The sequence below is a fragment of the Toxorhynchites rutilus genome, chromosome 1 (genome assembly GCF_029784135.1).
Source record: "Toxorhynchites rutilus septentrionalis strain SRP chromosome 1, ASM2978413v1, whole genome shotgun sequence".
In the NCBI taxonomy this organism is placed as follows: domain Eukaryota; kingdom Metazoa; phylum Arthropoda; class Insecta; order Diptera; family Culicidae; genus Toxorhynchites; species Toxorhynchites rutilus.
Genome location: NC_073744.1, coordinates 80,502,393 through 80,522,811, shown reverse-complemented (window position 1 = coordinate 80,522,811; position 20,419 = coordinate 80,502,393). Strand labels below are relative to the sequence as shown.

General features: G+C 40.1%; 1 protein-coding gene across 7 annotated transcripts in view; it reads left to right on the top strand.

Moving 5' to 3' along the window:
• The first annotated feature begins 445 nt into the window (after window positions 1-445).
• The window catches only part of LOC129763045 (tensin-2), a 518,244-nt gene continuing 498,270 nt past the window's right edge, over window positions 446-20,419 (top strand). For 5 of the 7 annotated variants that reach the window (XM_055761774.1, XM_055761782.1, XM_055761773.1 and 2 more), the window contains exons 1-2: window positions 452-860; window positions 19,103-19,157. The gene's annotated coding sequence lies outside the window, so the exon portion shown is untranslated. Of the gene's footprint in view, window positions 861-19,102; window positions 19,158-20,419 lie in introns of all 7 variants that reach the window. The other 2 variants (XM_055761768.1, XM_055761769.1) reach the window with 2 other exon arrangements.

Below are 20,419 nucleotides of genomic sequence, written 5' to 3'. Positions count from 1 at the left end.
CTTTCCTCAATTTTCGCTCTCGCTCACGTGTTCAATCAGGCTCGAACTATGTTTACACAGTATTTCAACTTATTGCACAGAAATTTTTCCAGATTAGGGCTGTTTAGCAGCACGTTTCATTTCAAGATGTTATTCCACGCGTGTCTGAAGAACTTCAGACGGAAGAGTATGGTGGCAAGAGTCACAAACAGATGTCCCGAAACCATCACCCGGCACTGTCGGAACCGTCCGCGTCCTCTCTGTTTTGGTTCTCCCACAAACGCGCGCACCTCGCTCCACAAACCATTCATAATACCGGCTCAGAGAGAGAGAGCGCCGTTTTGTTTACTCCAGAAGCACGGCTGGAGCGCGCTGCCAACCGAGTGACCGTATGTGGTATGTATGTGTGTTTACACGCTTTTTTCTTCCGACGCAATTCTAAACACACTCGTCAGTCAGTCTGTCGGTGACAGCCGTTCGAATCGTTTGTTTTGTATTTGTATGCTAGGGGGCGACACAGTTTGCGTAAAATGTCTGGTTTTTTTCTGAATCCACCAAACTAGAAACGATCATTAGGATCTAGAATCTTGCAAAAATTGGCAACAGGAGGAAATAAGGAATGGATGAATAATTTTTTTTTCGTTTGTATTTCGCGAATCGCGGGCGCGTTCTTGCGGCGTTAATCTCGGTGGCGTATCTGATACGTACGTGAAAATAGTACACCTTTAAAAGGTCATACTAGAAGTGGTTTTTGTGCGTTTAGTGTATCGTTGTCGCCGATCGGGTGACTGATTAAGAATCGTAGTGCTAACTTGCAGATCACTTTCAAGAATCGTTCACACATCTACCTGGAAGTTGAAGCTGCTAGAATCTTGTGAAAGGTGGGGAGCTAAAAAATATGTGTTTTTATGTGTCAACTTTGAAGTTGCGCCGCTTATCGGTTTGTTTGTGTGGTTGAATTGTTTAGCATATGACGAAGAAATAGAAAAAAAATGTGTTCTTTGGTGTCGATGTGGAGTTAATAAAATGATTAGTCGATAGTGCTTCTGTGTGTTGAATATAGATAATGGAATACGGAAAATTGGTCACACCGGATGAGTGTTTTTGAGTGAAACCTGTTGAAAACTGGAATCGAACATTTGGCAACACTGGCATCATTAAGTGGAGTATTCGGTTCACGTAAATTCTGTTCTCTGAAGTGCTAATTGGTTAGCTGTACTGACATCTAGCGTCTTGTCCTGCTACATGGCATAACTTTTGTTTTAACACTCTTGGAGGCTTTGGGAATAATCAGTTTGTTTCTGAGTCAAACGTTGGTTCAGTGTATTCAGTGTGTTGTGTTCCGAAACTTGTTTCACCTGATGTGATAAATGTTCTTCCCGCTGTCAAGTGACTTGAATTGATGAAGATTTAGTGGATGGTATGTTTGAGAGTGGATAAGCTTTCTTAAGCTTCCGATTTTTAGAAAATCTCTTATTCTACAATCATAGTTCAAACTCAAAAAAACCAGAACGGATCGTAATATCAAAAGTTGTCTTAAGCAATACGATAGAAAAACAAGCTATTTTAATGTTTGTTGAATTTATTATTTAAAGCAATTTAAATTTTCCGATTCGGAAAAAAAACCCTTATGCGAAAGTTTCAGCTCCATCAGACTTCATTTACTAGTGTCGCAAAAATATCAAAGGTTGTGTTTTTTGAAAACCGTAAAATCTCCCAAGCGCAGAGTACATGAAATCGGGGTTTAAAAAAATCTATGCCAAATGTCTTCAAATTACATAAAACGTCGATTATGAAACGCTTATCACGATGTAATTGGAGAACATATGGGAATTCAATTTTCTGAATTTTCCCATTTTCCTTCAGAGTTTTCCGAAAATTGTCAATTGCCATGTTTGGTTGAAATATGTGTTCCATTTGTATGGGAGGTGTGTCAAAACATCATAGAAACTTTTCTCGTCCCCAAAAACCCTCACATGCCAAGTTTGGTTTCATTTTCCTGATTAGATCTCGAGTTATGCAGGAATTTGTGTTTCATTTGTATGGGGCCCTCCTTTTCAGAGGGAGGAGGAGTCGCGAACCATCATAAGAACCTTTTCCGGCTCCAAACTTTTAAACGCCTTAAAAACTTTTATATCACCAAACAACAACCTACCCCCACCTCCTCCCTTCGATATTTTTGTATATTTTTATTGTAAAATACTTCCAATTCAACAAAGTTTGATTGATTTTTTTAAATATATGAAATTCCAATACTTTGTGAAATCATAAACATTCAAGAAAATTAACATGAAAAGAAGAACCTACATTCGATTCAACATGAAAAACGTTTGATTCTAAGAATAACCGTTCTCGAGATATAACCAAATAATGTAAATAACGTCAGTAAAATGTCGGATCCTCCGTCGTAGTGTCAAGCAGCAGTATGCATTTTCAAATATTTCACGAGCACGATTTTAATTATATTAAATTGGTTATATCTCGAGAACGATTCGTCCTAGGATAAAACTTTATATAGAGATTTTTTTGATATTTTAATCAGACATCTTGATTTTGAGTTTTTGTTTTGAATTTGTTTTGTTTTTGGAAAGGTCAATGATTTTGAATAGGCATTTTAATTTTTTTTTTCGTTTTTTATCGTAATTTAAACTTTTTTTTTCGTTTTTATCGTAATATAAACTGGTCGTATGACGATGAAAATTGTAATTTTAGGTAGTTTCCGTCATAAGTATCCTAAGTTTCCAAAAAATCGGAAAGGATCGGGTTAGCGGTTGACATGGAATTGCTCTTTAAAATTGTGTTTTCGAAAATTTTCTTTGATGCTAAATGTCTTAAAAACGCATGAAACGTCAAGGTGTACCGTTATCTATAAAAAAAATTGTCAAAAAACACTCTGGCTTTTTTTCGAAATACGAGGCAAAACGTGCCAATGAAAATGCTCATTTCGATTTTTCATATGGAACTTCGTGCAAAATGTTGATTTACACGATAAAATACATAATGCGAAATATTAGCTCAACCGGACTTCATTTACTAGTGTCGAATACGTTAAAAATTGAGTTTTATAAAAACCAAATCACCGGAAATTAGGGTTTTAAAAAAAATTTGATGCCAAAGTCTTATAATTGCACAAAACTTTGAGAATTACTGCTACAGCGCGGACTCGATTATATACAGTCTTCGATTTCTTTTCACTGTACTGCCGTTCTACACATAGCTGTCCCATGTTCCAAAATCAGCAATTGAGAGAAACGCAATCAAAGTTTTCTAGCATATTTGTGCACTAGAAGCTTTAAGCGTTTCTGTTTAGCAATACACCGGGTTTTTTTTATGAAAAGTAAACTATTGTTTAATGAAATGTGAAAAGTTCCCCTCACTTGAATCAATCAATCACGATTAAGTTTGAAAACTCATGGTGGGACAGTTATGCCTAGAATATCAACATAGGACAATTGAGCTTGATGATGTTTTTGTTGCTCCCTTGGCCGAGTGGTTAGCGTCATAACTAACATGCCGGGTGTTCGGGTTCGATTCCCGTTCTGGTCGGAGGAATTTTTCGTCAAAGAAATTTCCTCCGACTTGCACTGTGATCACGCGTATTCTAGAACTTGCCACTCAGAATGCATTCAAGGCGTGTTATTTGGCATAGAAATCTCAACTAAGTACTAATAAAAATGACGCAAGTAATACTACGTTGAGACGGCGAAGTTCCTCTAGGAACGTTAGTGCCATTGAAGAAGAAAGAAGAAGATGTTTTTTTTAAAAGCTGGGAACGAACGATAACTTTTTTTGGTGTTTTTTAGAAGATTAGGCATAGAAACATCGTTTTATGAAGAAAAGTGAAAATTGTCAAAAAGTAACATGGGACAACTAATCGTAGAACGGCAGTGTATATAATCGAATCCTGTATTTAATCGAGTGAATTTTTTTTTAAATTAGTTTTTAGTTATGCAAATATTTATCGTTTTTTTGATTATAAAAGAAGAATTGAATTTTTGATTCATCCCCTTAAAGCCATAAAATACCTTTATCATATAGAAAATCCTAATTATTTCAGGAGATGATAGAGGATCACATATGATGTTGAAAATTCTTCTGGGCATATGTTAAAATTCCAACAATGACAGAATTTTTCAACTTTTTCTCTGTTTCGGGCCCTGTTTGCCTTCAACTGGCTCTAATTAAAAAATTACGCTACGTAGGACAATGTTGCTTCCATTTGAAAGAAAATTTTAACAAGATACAGTTGTGAAACTTTCAAATTAGTGGATTTAAGTGACAATTTAGAAGTGAAAAACTTCAAAGTTTGTGGTTTTTAAGTTGTTAATTAAGTTAAGTTAACAGTTAACATTTAATTTAAGTTAACATAATAAACATGAATATTTCTATTAACCAAATTTAAGCTCTCTAACCGCCATTTTATATCTATTTTTTCATAACTTTTCATAAATTACTGAAAATATGTAATCCGCCATTTTGTAGTGGCCGCCATCGTAGATTTGCATCTTTCATAAATAACTATTCTACTAGTCAAGTCCTTCCATTTGATACCCATATAAGCTATTCAATATGGAATTATTATACAAATTATTCAAAATTTCCGAAAATCAAAAATAAAATACTCCGGATAATCGAGTCTTAATTTCCGGATAATCGAATCCCGGATAATCGAGTCCGACCTGTATTAGAAATATAAAAAAATATATTTTCGAACAGTATATAATCGAGTCTGTATATAATCGAGTCTGACTTGTATCCCGAAAAAAAAATTGTCAAAAAAATTTTTTTTTTGCACTTGGTCGTTTTTTTGTCTGAAATTTTAAGACATATGGCATAAACAATCGAACACGGCACAAGCACTATTGAATTCACGGAAACAATTCTCTAAGAAGTTATGGAATCCGTAAGAAGTCCTATGGCGATTGATAAACAACAAATCTCGCTCACGTAGTTGTCAAAATTGTACATAGAGTGATACATTATATAATAAGGATGGACAGTCAAAATTTCTATTTAACAGATCAAACACAAATATTTTTTGAAGGTTGGCACACCTAGATTCCAACGGGATAAGTCTGCAGCGGCTCGAGTAGTCGGAGAGATGGTCTGGATCTATCCAAGGGAGTTGTCGAAGAGCATATCTAATAAAACTACGCTGTAGTCTCTCCATTCGTGTGATTTTGGTGTTGTGAAACGGAGACCACACGCAGGCAGCATACTCCAAAATGCTACGTACTAAGGAGCAGTATAGCGATTTGATTGCGTCAACATCTCTGAAGTTATTGGTGCACCGACGAACAAATCCAAGGGCAGCAAACGCTTTAGCGGTAGTGACGCAGATATGCTCATTGAACCTCAGTTTGTTATCGAGGACGACTCCAAGGTCGCGAATGGAATTAACACACTCTAGTGTTTCAGGCCCGACTGAATAACGGAATTCAATTCGAGACTGCTCGCCAGGTGAACGACACTGTTTTGCATTTTTTTATGTTCAATTCTATTCCGTTATCCTCACACCACCACCGTAGCTCCTCTACGTCAGCCTGAAGCGCGCAACAGTCAAGATGAGATGTTATTGATCTATATATTAGATCGAGATATCAGATCGTCGGCATAGAAAAGTTTTCCAGCATTCAATCGAAAGCTCAGGTCGTTTATGAACAAAACGAAGATAAGCGGCTCAAGAACACTTCCCTGTGGCACCCCTGATGTCACTCTCGATATTAGTGAGAGCAATTGATGTTTGCATACGCCCACCGTCCAGATAGGTAGGAAAGCCTAGGTGACTAAGCTTCGCTACTGCAAGTTCGTGGGGAACCTTGTCGAACGCTTTCGAAAAATCGAAGTAAATTGCATCTACCTGGTGTCTGAGCTCGAATTCCGTTGATAAAAAATTAGTGAACGTCATCAGATTATTTAGTCGTAGTCGATCGTTTACTGACGAAGCCATGTTGATATTCGGATATCATCGGTTGACATGCGGTATATAAAATGTTATGAACTAGTCTTTCGAATACTTTAGTCACGCAACATAGAATGGAAATGCCTCGGTAATTTTCAACGACGTGATTGGGGCCTGATTTGCAGATCGGACATATTGAAGCTGTTTTCCACTGATGCGGAAAAGTGCTGTGTCGTAGCGACTTATTGAAAATTATTGTCAATGGTATCTGCAGAGACGTGGCGCATTCTTTCAGGAACAGTGGCGGATGTTTATCAGTTCCAGAACCTTTAGACACGTCCAATTTACTCAAGGCAGATGAGACATCGTGCAGTGGTAAATTCAACTCGAAAATGGGACAATTCCTCAGACTGTCAGGCGAGAATGCTGCTGAAATGGTGCTGTGTACCTTTTCGAAATGATCTGCGAACAAATTTGCTATTCCTACCGGGGAATCAGCACTATTACCGTTGAAAGTCATCTCGGCTGGGAATCGATTTGAGTGCTTCCGATTGCGAATAAACGTCCAAAAATAGGAGGGGTTTCGCTTCGCAGTCGTCTCCAGGTGGGCGATGTAATTCTGAAATGATGCGGTTTGAAGTTTGTTAATGAGTCTCAATTTTGCGAAGATTGTGACGATTTGCATCCGTTCGTTCTTGAAAATAACGCTTACGGGATTTGCGGATAGTATTACGAAAGTGCTGCAGTTCGGATGTCCACCAATCGTGCTTGTAGGAGTGTCTCGTGAATCGTCTACGTGGAACATGCTCATTCAAGACTGCATTCAGAGAGTCATAGAATATTGATGCTTACCTGTGGAGCATAGAGTACCCGGTTCCCTGCCATTCGTTGAATTCTAGCATCAAGTACGTCTCGTCTTTCATTATGAGTACGAAAAGAAGTTTTTCACTTCTTTCGCCGGAAAGAAGTTTTTCACCAGCACCTCAAGCTACTCCTTCTGGGTGATTGCCTGCTGCTCAGATACGGCCGGTCTCGTCTGACGCTTCCGCATAAAAATGTCCATTTTGGCCAGATTCTTCTCCACCGTTTGGCCGGTTGCTTCGATCTCCCGGCTTAAGGAGCGGCAAAGAGATGATATTGTAAATACCAGATCGGCTATATCTGGCGGACACAAACTGCCTCAGGATGTCCAACTCCTTCGCTGTGGGGTGGAGCTTGCAGTATGGAAAAATCATCAAGTTGCGTGACGGTGCTGCTGCTGCGAATCAATAGCCTTGAATTATTTTTGTTGTAGACTCAATAAACGTAATATTTAAAGAAAATTTGTTCCTATAAATTACCTTTCATCGCCATCCGAAATTAGTCCATTTTTTGAATGCATACGTTAACACTAAAATCGATGAAAAATGAATTGGAATTTTCGAGCATTCCATTCGGTAATTTGAAGAAAATTGTAGAATTTGAATCGTGCTTACCAGGCGTAAATGCTCTGATTGAGTGAGGGATTTTCGGGCGTAAACAAAATCTAAACCACCGAATAATCACAACTGTGTGCCGATACTCAGAAAGAAATAATACTGATCAGTTTAGACTCGCTAAACTATGGTTTATGTTCACATAACTTATATACATAACGTTTTGTTTTCTGTGTCCCGCGTTAGACCTCTGACCATCTGGTCACTTTATTTAGGTATATTTGAAGATGTATTTTCCATATTTTGAGTACATGAATAATGATTATCAATGTTGACAGCTGGATGCGTAGATGTTGTCTGAAAATTGGTACCTTGCTGGTGGTATCGGTTCTGAAGCAACGAGGTGTCGCAGAACGAATTCCAGTGAATATTTTGAAGCTTTAGGACAATACCTAAATCTTACGTGAGAAGGATATCATCGAGCATTTGTTTGGGTTCAACATCATCCTGTTCACGTCACAACACGCAGCAAAGGTATTTATTTGTGTTTGAAAAAACTCAGCATCTGCTTCACATTCAATCTAATGGTACAGTTTGAAGTCATCCGCATACGATAATTTTTGGCACACACGAGAGAAATTGATGTCGTTAAGGTAAAGCAAGAAAATATATGGATCGAGATGACTTCCTTAAGGAACTCCTGATGTAACCCGGAAGGGCTTTGAGTCGCCAATTTCCACTGACATTTTTCGGCCTGACAGATATGATTGCAGCCAACCCAGAAAAGAGTCACTGAAACCAAGACATTGAGGTTTGGTGATTGTTATCTGGTGATTTATGGAATCGAAAGCTGCTGAAAAATCGGTGTGTAACGCATCGATTTGTTGACGCGACTGTAGAGCCCGTGTTATTAAAGATGTGTAAACTATCAAATTCGTTGATGTGGATTGATTGGGAATGAATCCATGATGCTAATCTAATCCGTCGAACGATTGTCTCGGGAAGACTTATTTTGAAAGATATGAATGATAAAGGCGGCTCATCTTCACGGTTTTGACGTAACAGCTTGTGACATCGAATATTCGAAGGATCACAGTTACATCTCTTTGAAATATAATAAGTTATGTTCTCAGTTGTTTCTGTTGGCATGAATCGAGTTAAGGGGGTATTCTAGTGTAGAGATACGAATTTCGGACGTTTTTTCGAACTCCGTAAAAATAAAACAAAGAATATTTTTACTATCCATTATATCATTATTCGTTTATCTATCTTTCAACAATAAAACAAAAATAGGACGGAAAAAAAATATTCATAATTAGAATAGTTACATGCTGGTGAAGTGAGGGTGTTCAAAAAAAAGTTGTGCCATGGCGTACACGATTCCAGTCCTTCTGGTTATCTGAAACAAAAAAATCGAACAGATTCTGAATCAGTAAAGATGTCGCTATGGCATGAACCTCGGACAAGTCAAAAACATGGGTTTTAACAAAATGGCGGCCGTTTGAAAACAAAAATGCTGTTTAAAAGGTTTTTTTTTGCGTTTACCGATTTTTTAAAAATAGTAAAATTAAAAAGTTATAATTTTTTATTGGTTCATGCGATAGAGAGATGCATGCAGATTATTTTCATATAAATTTGACATAAATCGGTTCAGTAGAACTTGAGATATCGTGTACGCCAGTTAGAAAAAAAACTAGTTCCGAGAGAAACGCGTTTGAAGTTCATTGTGATGGCCGTAACAGGTTAGATACCACATCACTAAGATGGCTCTAACTAGGTAAATAATAGGATTTTCGATAAGTCCTTTCTAGAGTATATTCTTGAATGCCTAAACTATAGAAATATGGTAAAAAAAAAAATTTCGATTTTTTCAGATTTCTAGACTAGAATACCACTTTAAGTAAAACCAACCAGAACGGCTCACAACAGGAGCGACAGAGTCAGTCAGCTCGCGCAGTCCGAAGCCGCCGGACGCAAAGTTGTTCGTGTCCGTTATTGTGTTGGAACAATACCGTTATCGGTTTCGCTGAAGTGATTGTGTCGCTCTAACGGTGTTTTCTTTATTGCGAGAGTGAAGTGATAAGTAATCACAACCAGCGGGAGGGAGAAGTCCTCCACTGCGGGCGCTGTGAGCGTGTGCCGTTCCTCGTCATCGTATTGTGGTGCGATACACCATTGCTGTTGTGCCAAGCGATCATCACGTGGTTCGATTGGAGCACCGTTACAAATCATCCGCACCGTGCGCTTCAAGTATTTTAGTTTATATATATATTAGGTTAAGGATGTAAAAAAAAAAAAGAAAAAGTATAATTGTATATCTGCCATAATGGCAGAGTGCGATCCTCTTGATATGGACATTGAATCTGATGTTTCCTCCTCACTAACTACTGGGAAGTCGCTTAAACGCGTTCCCCCCTCAGACGATGTCTTTTTAGAGGAAGAGTTAATCAACCTCAACAAGCCCCCTTTAAGAAAATTGGCAAACTTTTCCACTTCGCCCCCTCAATCTCCCGCTCCCGCTTCCGATTATCTCCCGAACTTGCCTCCCAGCCCAACTGTTCCCGCTCCCGCTCAACAATCGACCTCGTCCTCCCCCGCAGTTGTCCCCTCTCCGCGTGTCAAGGTCTATCCAGAAGATGCATCTGGATCTGGCCCATGGGTTGTTTTCTTCCGGCCAAAACCCAACGGGAAATCGCTCAACGTCATTCAGATCATGAAAGATCTGACAAAAAATTATTCCTCCGTGGTCGAAATTAGAAAGGTTCGACCGAACAAACTGCGTGTTGTCGTGGCTGATCGGAAGCAAGCTAACGAGATTGTTGTCGACAATAGGTTCGTACTAGAATATCGCGTCTATGTGCCCTGCCATAACGTAGAAATTTCGGGGGTGATCACAGAAACGGGTCTGACGAGCGCATTAATAAAAGAGGGAGATGGCAGATTTAAAAAGCTCCCTTTGACGAAAGTTAAAATTTTGGACTGCCATCAATTAGGAAAAGTGTCCCAGGAAGAGGGAAAAACAAAATTCACGCCGTCCGACTCGTTTCGAGTAACTTTTTCTGGTTCCGCCCTCCCTGACTACGTTATGGTGGACAAATTGAGGCTTCCGCTGCGTCTCTTCGTGCCAAAGCCCATGACTTGCAACAAATGCAAGTCAGTTGGTCACACAGCAGACTACTGCGCCAACAAGGAGCGCTGTGCCACTTGCGGAGAGCAACATGTGGGCAAATCCTGCAGTGCGACTGAGCATAAGTGTCCATATTGCGGGGGGACCCCACATGAGCTCTCAGCTTGTGAAAATTACAAGAGTCGCTGGGAGAAACAGAAGCGCTCTTTAAAGGAACGCTCGAAACGCACTTTTGCGGAAATTTTAAAGGGCGCTTCTCCACAGGCCCAACAACAACAACATCCAATCTCCTCACACAATATCTTTTCCACGTTGCCAGTTGACGAAATGGAAGCGGACACAGCTCACGGGGGTACACCGTTTATTTCCCAAGGGAATCCCCGGCGCAAAAATGTGACCACTCCCAAAATTCAATCACAAGTCCCTCCGGTGATATCCCCTGTTAGCTTGCCTAAAAAAACGAGTGCAGCGGACAAGCAAAATCAGGTTCCTCCTGGCTTCCGTGGGAATAGTTCACCTTCGAACGACCCAGCACTCGAGGGGACATCAAAAACCCCAACTGTCCCTATTTTTCCGTCCAGCTCAACTTCCCAATCGGGATTTATAAAGTTGTCTGACCTTTTGGATCAAATCTTCAAGTGTTTTAACGTTTCCGACTCCATCAGAACCATTGTCATTTCAATGCTTCCAGTATTAAAGACAATTTTGCAACAATTGATGCAAACATGGCCCCTCCTTGCAATGATTATCTCTCTTGATGTCTAATTCAAATAGAGAGGTCGGAGATATCACTGTTTTACAGTGGAATTGTCGTAGTCTTATCCCTAATTTGGATACATTCAAATTTTTAATTCATAAGTTCAATTGTGATGTTTTTGCTCTGTCCGAAACTTGGCTTTCTTCGCGAGATGATCTCTCTTTCCATGATTTCAATATTGTACGCTTGGACCGTGATGACAGATACGGAGGGGTGCTATTGGGGATCAATAAGTGCCACTCATTTTTTCGAATTGACCTTCCACCTATTGGAGGGATTGAAGCTGTTGCTTGTCATGCAAACATCAGAGGCAAAGACCTCTGTATTGTCAGCTTGTATTGGCCTCCGAGAGCTGCGGTTAGCCGCAAGCAATTTGTTGACATGTGCTCACTCCTTCCTGAGCCACGATTGATCTTGGGAGACTTCAACTCTCACGGAACTGCCTGGGGGGAACAGTACGACGACAATCGTTCATTGTTGATATATGACCTTTGTAACAGCTTCAATATGACCGTTTTGAACACTGGGGAAACAACACGTGTACCTAAACCTCCTGCTAACCCAAGTGCTCTTGACCTCTCGCTTTGCTCGAATTCACTATCGTTAGATTGCAAGTGGGATGTAATCCAGGACCCCAACGGTAGTGATCACTTGCCAATCAAAATTTCCATCACCATTGGGTCGAATTCTTCTGAATCTATAAACATGGCATATGACCTCACAAGACACATTGACTGGAAAAAATATGCGGACGCGATTACTCTAGCCATCAATTCCAGAGATGGTTTACCTCCATTGGAGGAGTATAACTTCCTTTCTCGTTTGATCTATGACAGTGCAGTTCGCGCTCAAACGAAACCCAATCCAGGTTCCATCATTTTCCGAAGGCCTCCCAATCTATGGTGGGATAGCCAATGTTCCAAGCTTTATGTAGAAAAATCGAATGCATTTAAAGCTTTTCGGAAACGTGGTACTCCTGAAAATTTTCAAACGTATTTAGCCCTTGAGAATCAGTTCTAAAATTTGATCAAAGGGAAAAAACGTGCTTATTGGCGAAATTTCGTGGGAGGTTTGTCACGAGAAACGTCAATGAAAAAATTATGGAAAGTGGCTCGAAACATGAGAAATCGCTCTTCATCCAATGAAAGCGAGGAATATTCACATCGATGGATCTTTAATTTTGCACGAAAGGTTTGTCCTGATTCAGCTCCTGTGCAAAAATTTGTTCGAGATATACCACAAGATAGGTGCGATCTTGATTCCGAGTTTTCGATGGTAGAATTCTCTCTTGCTCTCCTTTCATGTAACAATTCTGCTCCGGGATCGGATAGAATTAAGTTCAACTTGCTGAAAAATCTCCCTGATGTGGCGAAACATCGCTTGTTGAACTTATTCAATCGGTTTCTGGAGCATAATATTGTTCCAGATGATTGGAGACAAGTACGAGTTATAGCTATTCAAAAACCCGGAAAACCCGCGTCCGACTTCAATTCGTACCGCCCAATAGCAATGCTGTCTTGTATACGGAAATTGTTGGAGAAAATGATCTTGTTTCGCCTTGATCGATGGGTTGAAACAAATGGCTTACTCTCAGATACACAATACGGGTTCCGCAGGGGCAAGGGGACGAATGATTGTCTTGCGTTGCTTTCTTCAGAAATTCAATTGGCTTACGCCGAAAAAAAACAAATGGCTTCAGTATTCTTGGACATAAAGGGGGCCTTTGATTCTGTTTCAATAGAGGTCCTGTCAGACAAATTACACTCTCGGGGTCTGCCGCCTCTATTGAATAATATGTTATATAACTTGCTTTGTGAGAAACATTTGAATTTTTCTCACGGGGATTCGACAGTAAGTCGGGTCTCCTACATGGGACTCCCCCAGGGCTCATGTTTAAGCCCCCTTTTGTACAACTTCTATGTAAGCGACATCGACAATTGCCTTACACAAAATTGCAACCTAAGACAACTTGCAGATGATGGAGTGGTGTCTGTCGTAGGATCAAACGAATCCGAACTGCAAGGACCCTTACAAGATACTTTGAACAATTTTTCAACCTGGGCCATTGGGCTAGGGATCGAATTCTCCACGGAGAAAACAGAGATGGTGGTTTTTTCTAGGAAGCATAGACCAGCAAAACCAAAGCTTCAACTTTTGGGTAAACCGATCAATCATGCTATGTCATTCAAGTATCTTGGGGTCTGGTTCGACTCCAAATGTACTTGGGGGGCCCATATTAGGTATCTGAGTAAAAAATGCCAACAAAGAATAAACTTTCTCCGTACAATTACCGGCACCTGGTGGGGAGCCCATCCCGAAGATCTTCTAATGTTGTATCGAACAACTATTCTCTCAGTGATGGAGTATGGCAGTTTCTGTTTTCAATCAGCTGCCAAAACACACCTCATTAAACTCGAGCGAATTCAGTATCTTTGTCTCCGTATTGCGTTGGGATGTATGCCCTCAACGCATACCATGAGTCTCGAGGTTTTGGCAGGCGTACTCCCACTAAAAGATCGCTTCAATTTATTATCTCTTCGGTTCTTCATTCGGTGTAAGGTTATGAACCCATTGGTGATCGGAAATTTTGAGCAGCTGATCGAGCTAAATTTTCATTCTGGATTCATGAGCTCATATCATGAATTCGTCTCCATGCAGGTTGATCCTTCTTCGTATATTCCCAACCGTGTTTGTTTTCCTGACTACATCAATTCCTCTGTGCATTTTGATCTGTCCATGATGCAGGATATCCATGGAATTCCAGATTATCATCGATCGGGGATCGTTCCTACGATTTTCGAAGCAAAGTATGGGCGTGTCAATTGTGATAATATGTACTTTACTGATGGGTCCTCTATGAATGAGTCCACAGGATTTGGAGTGTTCAACAAATTTTTTAGCACCTCACACAGTCTTCAGTATCCTTGCTCAGTGTATATTGCTGAATTGGCAGCAATACACTGGGCGCTGGACAGCGTCGCCTCACGACCTGTTGAACACTATCACATTGTAACGGATAGTCTTAGCTCTGTCGAAGCTATCCGTTCAGTGAGGCCGGAAAAGCACTCGCCGTACTTCCTTGAGAGAATACGAGAAATTTTGAGTGCTTTATCCAGACGCTGTTATGTCATTACCTTTGTCTGGGTCCCTTCACATTGCTCAATTCCGGGTAATGAGAGGGCTGACTCATTAGCAAAGGTAGGTGCAATTGAAGGCGAAATTTATCAGCGTCAAATCGCCTTCAATGAATTTTATTCTTTAGTTCGTAAAAATACCATCGTTAACTGGCAACGCAAATGGAACGAAGATGAATTGGGCCGGTGGCTCCACTCAATTATCCCTGAGGTTAGCCTCAATCCGTGGTTCAAAAGTCTGGAATTGAGTCGGGACTTTATTCGCACCTTCTCCCGACTCATGTCCAATCACTGTTCGTTAGACGCGCTGCTTTTTCGTTTTAATCTTGCCGACAGCAATCTCTGCGGTTGTGGCCATGGTTACCACGATATCGAACACGTTTTTTGGTCGTGCGAGTTGTATCTTGTCGCCAGATCGAATTTAGAAAACTCCCTTCGGGCTGGAGGAAAGCAGTCCAATGTGCCGGTGAGAGATGTGTTGGCTCGGTTAGACCTTGATTACATGTCCCAAATATATGTTTTCCTTAAAGCTATCGATCTTCGAGTGTGATTGTTTATACATCCTTTTCCCCTCCTTTTCGTCCTTCGCGAGCTATCGGTTCCCTTCCTACTAACATTAGAATAAGTTAAATTGTAAATACATATTAGATGTAAGGATAGTTTTAAGAATTGAGTGTGAAGTGTCAGTGTGAATGAGAATGTGAATGTGAATGTGAGTGCGAGTGTAAACACACATCTCCTTACATCCCATCCTTTTCCTAATGAAAATGTGTCACCCTTCTAAACTCGAGTCGACCGCGAGTAATCGGTTTCCTATTTCATTAACCATAGAATTAAGGAAACAACATGTTGATATATGCTAGTTGAAATATAGTTAAGAGTTTGGCTCCATTAAACTTATGTAACTGAGCCTGTAAAAATAAACGGATTAATAAAAAAAAAAAAGGAGCGACAGAGAGTGTGGGAGGTGTGGATTGGAATGCAGTTTACGTTACTTACAGTAGACCTACTACTAACATTGCCTGCAATTGTTGGTAAACGCATGTTAGTTGCTATGTTTCGTCTCAATTTTTTTTTATTTCAGATAACAAGAAGGGCTGATACTGTGTACGCCATGACACAATTTTTTTAACTACCTCAATTTACCAACTTGCAACTATTCTAATTTAGATTTTTTCTGTTTAGTTCTTTTTGTATTGTTTAAAGATAAAAAAACAAATAAAGAAATAATTGATGGTGAAAATTAGTTTAGCTCCAAAAAGCGTCCAAAGTTCGTGCCTTCACGCTAAAGGGTGTGTCACCTCAAATTGCATCACGGAAAAAACGCTGTAGAAATTCGCCCAGTAGACCGATCCTTTTGAAAATGTTAGACAGTAAAATAAAAACTATTAAACAACTTTTGGCATTTTCATTTTATTCATACTTCGAGCCCAAGCCCGTATGCTCGCACCTTCCTCTTTACCCCGTCCATAAGGTTCTGTACAACGTCAGGTTGTAGTTTTTTTTACAGAAATCCATTTTCTCTAGAAGTCCCCTCCGATTTGACAACTTTTGGGTTCTTCCGGAGGGCCTGCTTCATAATCGCCCAATATATCTCTATTGGGCGAAGCTCCGGCGCGTTGGGCGGGTTCATTTCATTTGGCACGAAGGTGACCCCGTTGGCTTCGTACCACTCCAGCACGTCCTTTGAAAAGTGGCACGAAGCGAGATCCGGCCAGAAGATGATCGGGCCCTCGTGCTGCTTCAATAGTGGTAGTAAGCGCTTCTGTAGGCACTCCTTAAGGTAAACCTGCTCGTTTACCGTGCCGGTCATCACGAAGGGGGCGCTCCGCTTTCCGCAAGAGCAGATCACTTGCCACACCATGTACTTTTTGGCAAACTTGGATAGTTTCTGCTTGCAAATCTCCTCCGGAACGCTGAATTTGTCCTCTGCGGAGAAGAACAACAGGCCCGGCAGCTGACGAAAGTCCGCTTTGACGTAGGTTTCGTCGTCCATTACCAGGCAATGCGGCTTCGTCAGCATTTCGGTGTACAGCTTCCGGGCTCGCGTCTTCCCCACCATGTTTTGCCTTTCGTCGCGGTTAGGAGCCTTCTGAACCTTGTATGTACGCAGGCCCTCCCGCTGCTTGGTCCGCTGGACGAATGAACTTGACAAATTCAGCTTATTGGCGACATCCCGGACCGAACTTCTCGGATCACGTCTAAACTGCTTAACTACGCGCTTGTGATCTTTTTCACTGACGGAGCATCCATTTTTGCCGTTCTTCACCTTCCGGTCGATGGTTAGGTTCTCGAAGTATCGTTTTAGTACTCTGCTGACCATGGATTGGACGATTCCCAGATTCTCGGAATTAGTGCGCAGAATTAATTCACGACGCTCTTTTTCGTTCGACGACATTTTTCCAAATTTACGAAAAATTGACCAACGTGATCTATACACTCTTATCTGATTATAAGCGAAAGCTGAAGATATAATTCCTAAAAATTAAATTTCTACAGCGTTTTTTCCGTGATGCAATTTGATGTGACACACCCTTTAGAATACCCCCTTTACAACATGAGCATCATGTGGCCGAGCGTTGTCGTGCAGCAAAATCGCCTTAGCGTGTCATGATGAGCATGGTGCATGGTGAGTTTTGAGTCAAAACAGTCACTTAAAAACGTAAAAGGACGTTCATCAAATTTATTTGTAACGAAGAACATAATCTATTACAAAAATTTCGATGTATTCTAAAATAATATTCGAAGTGGTAAACAAGTAAATTGCATAATGTAATTGCGTAATTCTACGTCGAAAATATGCGGTCGTGTCCTAGATATTACCCCTTATAATTTTTTTTTTCAAATTTCGGCTCTAGAATATTGTGTGGAAGCTTTTTAAAACTTACCTGGAAGCACTACAATGGGACCCCATCCTCCATACTCTCCATGAAGAAAAAAGAAAAGTTTATGGGCCGGGCAATAATTTCGGGAATGCGGATTATTGGAATGAAATCTCAAATTTTCACTATTTAAATTTGAACACCTGAAAATTATGCATCGGATTTCCGTTTGAAAACACATTTAATTTGCATACACCTACACCCTAAATCTTTTTCCAAAAGAGACCGTAAATGTTGTTCTCTTTGTGAATGGAAAATGTTACATCATCTACTTCAATCAATATTATTGCTTAGTCTCCTTTTTAGTAGTATGTTGTTATGGTCCGTTTTGTTGTAAAAATTGTGGCCATTCTAAAGGTAACTTGATAATGCCTCTCTAATAGAAGTCTTCTGCTTTATTGGTAATAAACTCTAGCAATAGATTTTCACAATCTTCTCTTGATCCCAATTTTTTATCACTCAGGAAGCTTTGTATTCGAGAAAAAAGTGGTAAAAGATTGGTGCCAGGTCTGGACTATTTGATGGATTCATTAAAACATCTCAATCATGCTCCCGAAATTGTGTGGTCTTGCGTTGTGCTGATAGAATACAATACCTCTTCTGTTGTCCAATTCTAGACGTTTCTAGTCAATCGCTAGCTTCGAACGGTCCATTTGTTGAAAGTAGATATCTGAATTTAGTGAATTGCGCTAAAAAAATTGAACAACATTTTTTTTAAGTAAAAAAATCAAAATGAAACAAACTGCACGTATTTTACTGTTACAGTATCAGCACCATAAACGCCATTCACAATTTCAGCGGTCTGGTCTAAAATGTACCGAATTTTCTCTTTTTTGACTTCCATTGTTGACACTCTGTAACTCACAACTGAATGGAACAAACGAAAAACAGCGTGTTTTTTTTTTAGCGTGAAATGCAACCTTCACAACGAGTCCAAACTTGAAATTGTATGATTGTATGAATTGTACGATTACGCGAGATATTGATCACTAAAGCCAGCTACCGAGAAAATAATGGATTATTTTTCCCCAACCTAATATGAATAACATCCAGAACTTCGAGTCTCTCGAGGAGTTTCACGATGATTGCGAGATATGCCGTACAGTGTCAATTCATTCAGATTTCCATTTTGGTAACATGATATTTCTTGTCAGTGGATTTATTATGTGTATAATATACGACTGTGGAATCATAACGTATTTTGTCTGTAATATGAAATGGGTTTTTGGTCGAAAAGAGATATTAATTGGAGTTGAACTGATGATTCGGGTGAGTTTGAGTTGTGAGTTTTTAACCGAAACAAATTTAACTAAAATTGTTACGACATGATTTCGCTTGTTGATTAGAATGTTCATTTGATGAAATTTAATTTATTCTCGATCACAAACTATTGAACTGTGGGTTTTTTTTCTATCGCTGTTGTTCTTCCCATCTAATTTCAATGTGCTGTTTTCGGAATTGTATTTCCACAATTTAGTATCTATTGCTTGGAGAGCTCTGCAAATGGCGCACATTAGCGTTTCTTTATTCATCCAGCACTGTTGATGTTTGATTTCCATAAAGAATTATATACAAAAATTGATAAGCCAGTCTAGTGATGCTGGAGTTCTTGAAATATCACAAAAAGGATTTTATCGAAGACCTCGAATATCTCTGTGTACAACGTGCGTTGCTCAACATAACTGATTCTGTGCCTCAACCAGTCGACATTTAGAAAATTATTCGTTCAAGAACGAGAAGCATGAATATCTGGAGTGTTAAAATAAAAACATCGCAAAATTTCTGTGGAACAACATGAAAGCCGACAGAGTGCCATCGAAATGCCTCACCCAAGTGTTGCGTGTTTGTGTGTGTTTTTATTCATTTCTTGTTCTCTGTTTTCCATGGTTCCAAAAAACCAACACAGCCGCAATTGAACGTCAAGGACGCACTAAACGTGAAGTGACTTTTATTTTCGAAAGGTAAGTTTCTTTTTTCTTCCCCCTTTGTCTTGTTTTGAATACATTAATTGAATGAACACTTGTAAAACGGTTCAGAAAACAACTCATAAATCACAAGATGACACATGTTATTTCCCCCAACCGTCGTCTCTTGTTCATGCTCTGATCTATTTCCCCCTTTATGTTTGAAGTGTACCCTCCATAAACAGAAAATAAAGGAAAAAAGATACAGAGTAGCAACCGAAAACGGATACCAATCCATCCATTCGTGTCGGTCAAACAAACAAAAACGAAACACAATCCGAACCAGGTTGAGGGCGCGTAAGTACCGAACGGAGGAGAAGGATCAAATCTCATACGCACGAACGCCGCAACATTTGATAATCGTGACGAATCGTTTGTAAATTTCGCTTTGTGGTTCTTTAACGCGTTTCTATTACCTCTTCTTACAGCGGATCGACTCTTAAGCCGCCGGGTAAGAAGTCGAGCGCTGAGCGCGAGAAGCGAAACAATGCGATCAAAGCGAAATCGCATTAATATTCAAATTTGATCATAGTGGGAGGGGGAGGGGCGGTGTATGGTAGAAGAGAGACAATACAAGAAAAAATACACAATTTCAAGGATTCCGACATTTCGCTCATTCCGCGTTTGTCACGCGCTAGCGTTTCAAATCTCATAATTAGAACCCATTATCTATACGATCGGGATTTTTTTCGCCACCGGTTTCACGTTCCTTCCTGCTCTTTCGGTAGGTGATGACATTTTAAAGTTTCTCGTTCTCCCGTCTCCAGCTACTACTTGACCGAAATGCGAAGTCCCACGCAGTGGATTCTGTGGGAAAAATAAAATGCTTGAGTCTATCTCGGAACGGAAATCAAGCCTCAACAAGTCGAGAGCTGCTGTGGGATCAATTCGATTCGGGTCGTATTGTTTCAATCAAGCGTTGCGCGAGAACGAGCGGGTCGGCGCATAGTTCCGGAGGTTTTGGATTAAATGAGACAAGAAGCAGAATGATCCGTCGAATGGTACCGCGAACTGGGCAGATAATGATGTATGAGCTGATGAAGTTGGAAGGGGAAATTAAATCAGGTTAAACGTTAATTATGCGATAGATGTGATTATCTATTTGAACAGGTTTATCTGCATAGCTATACTTTGCGTCGTATTGTGAAGATTTATTCACTCGACTATACGCAAAACCCGAATGACTCAACTGCCATTCGGGCTTTAAGTGGCTATCTCATTCTACGACTCGACTATCCCATTTAATTCTTCCCCGTCAA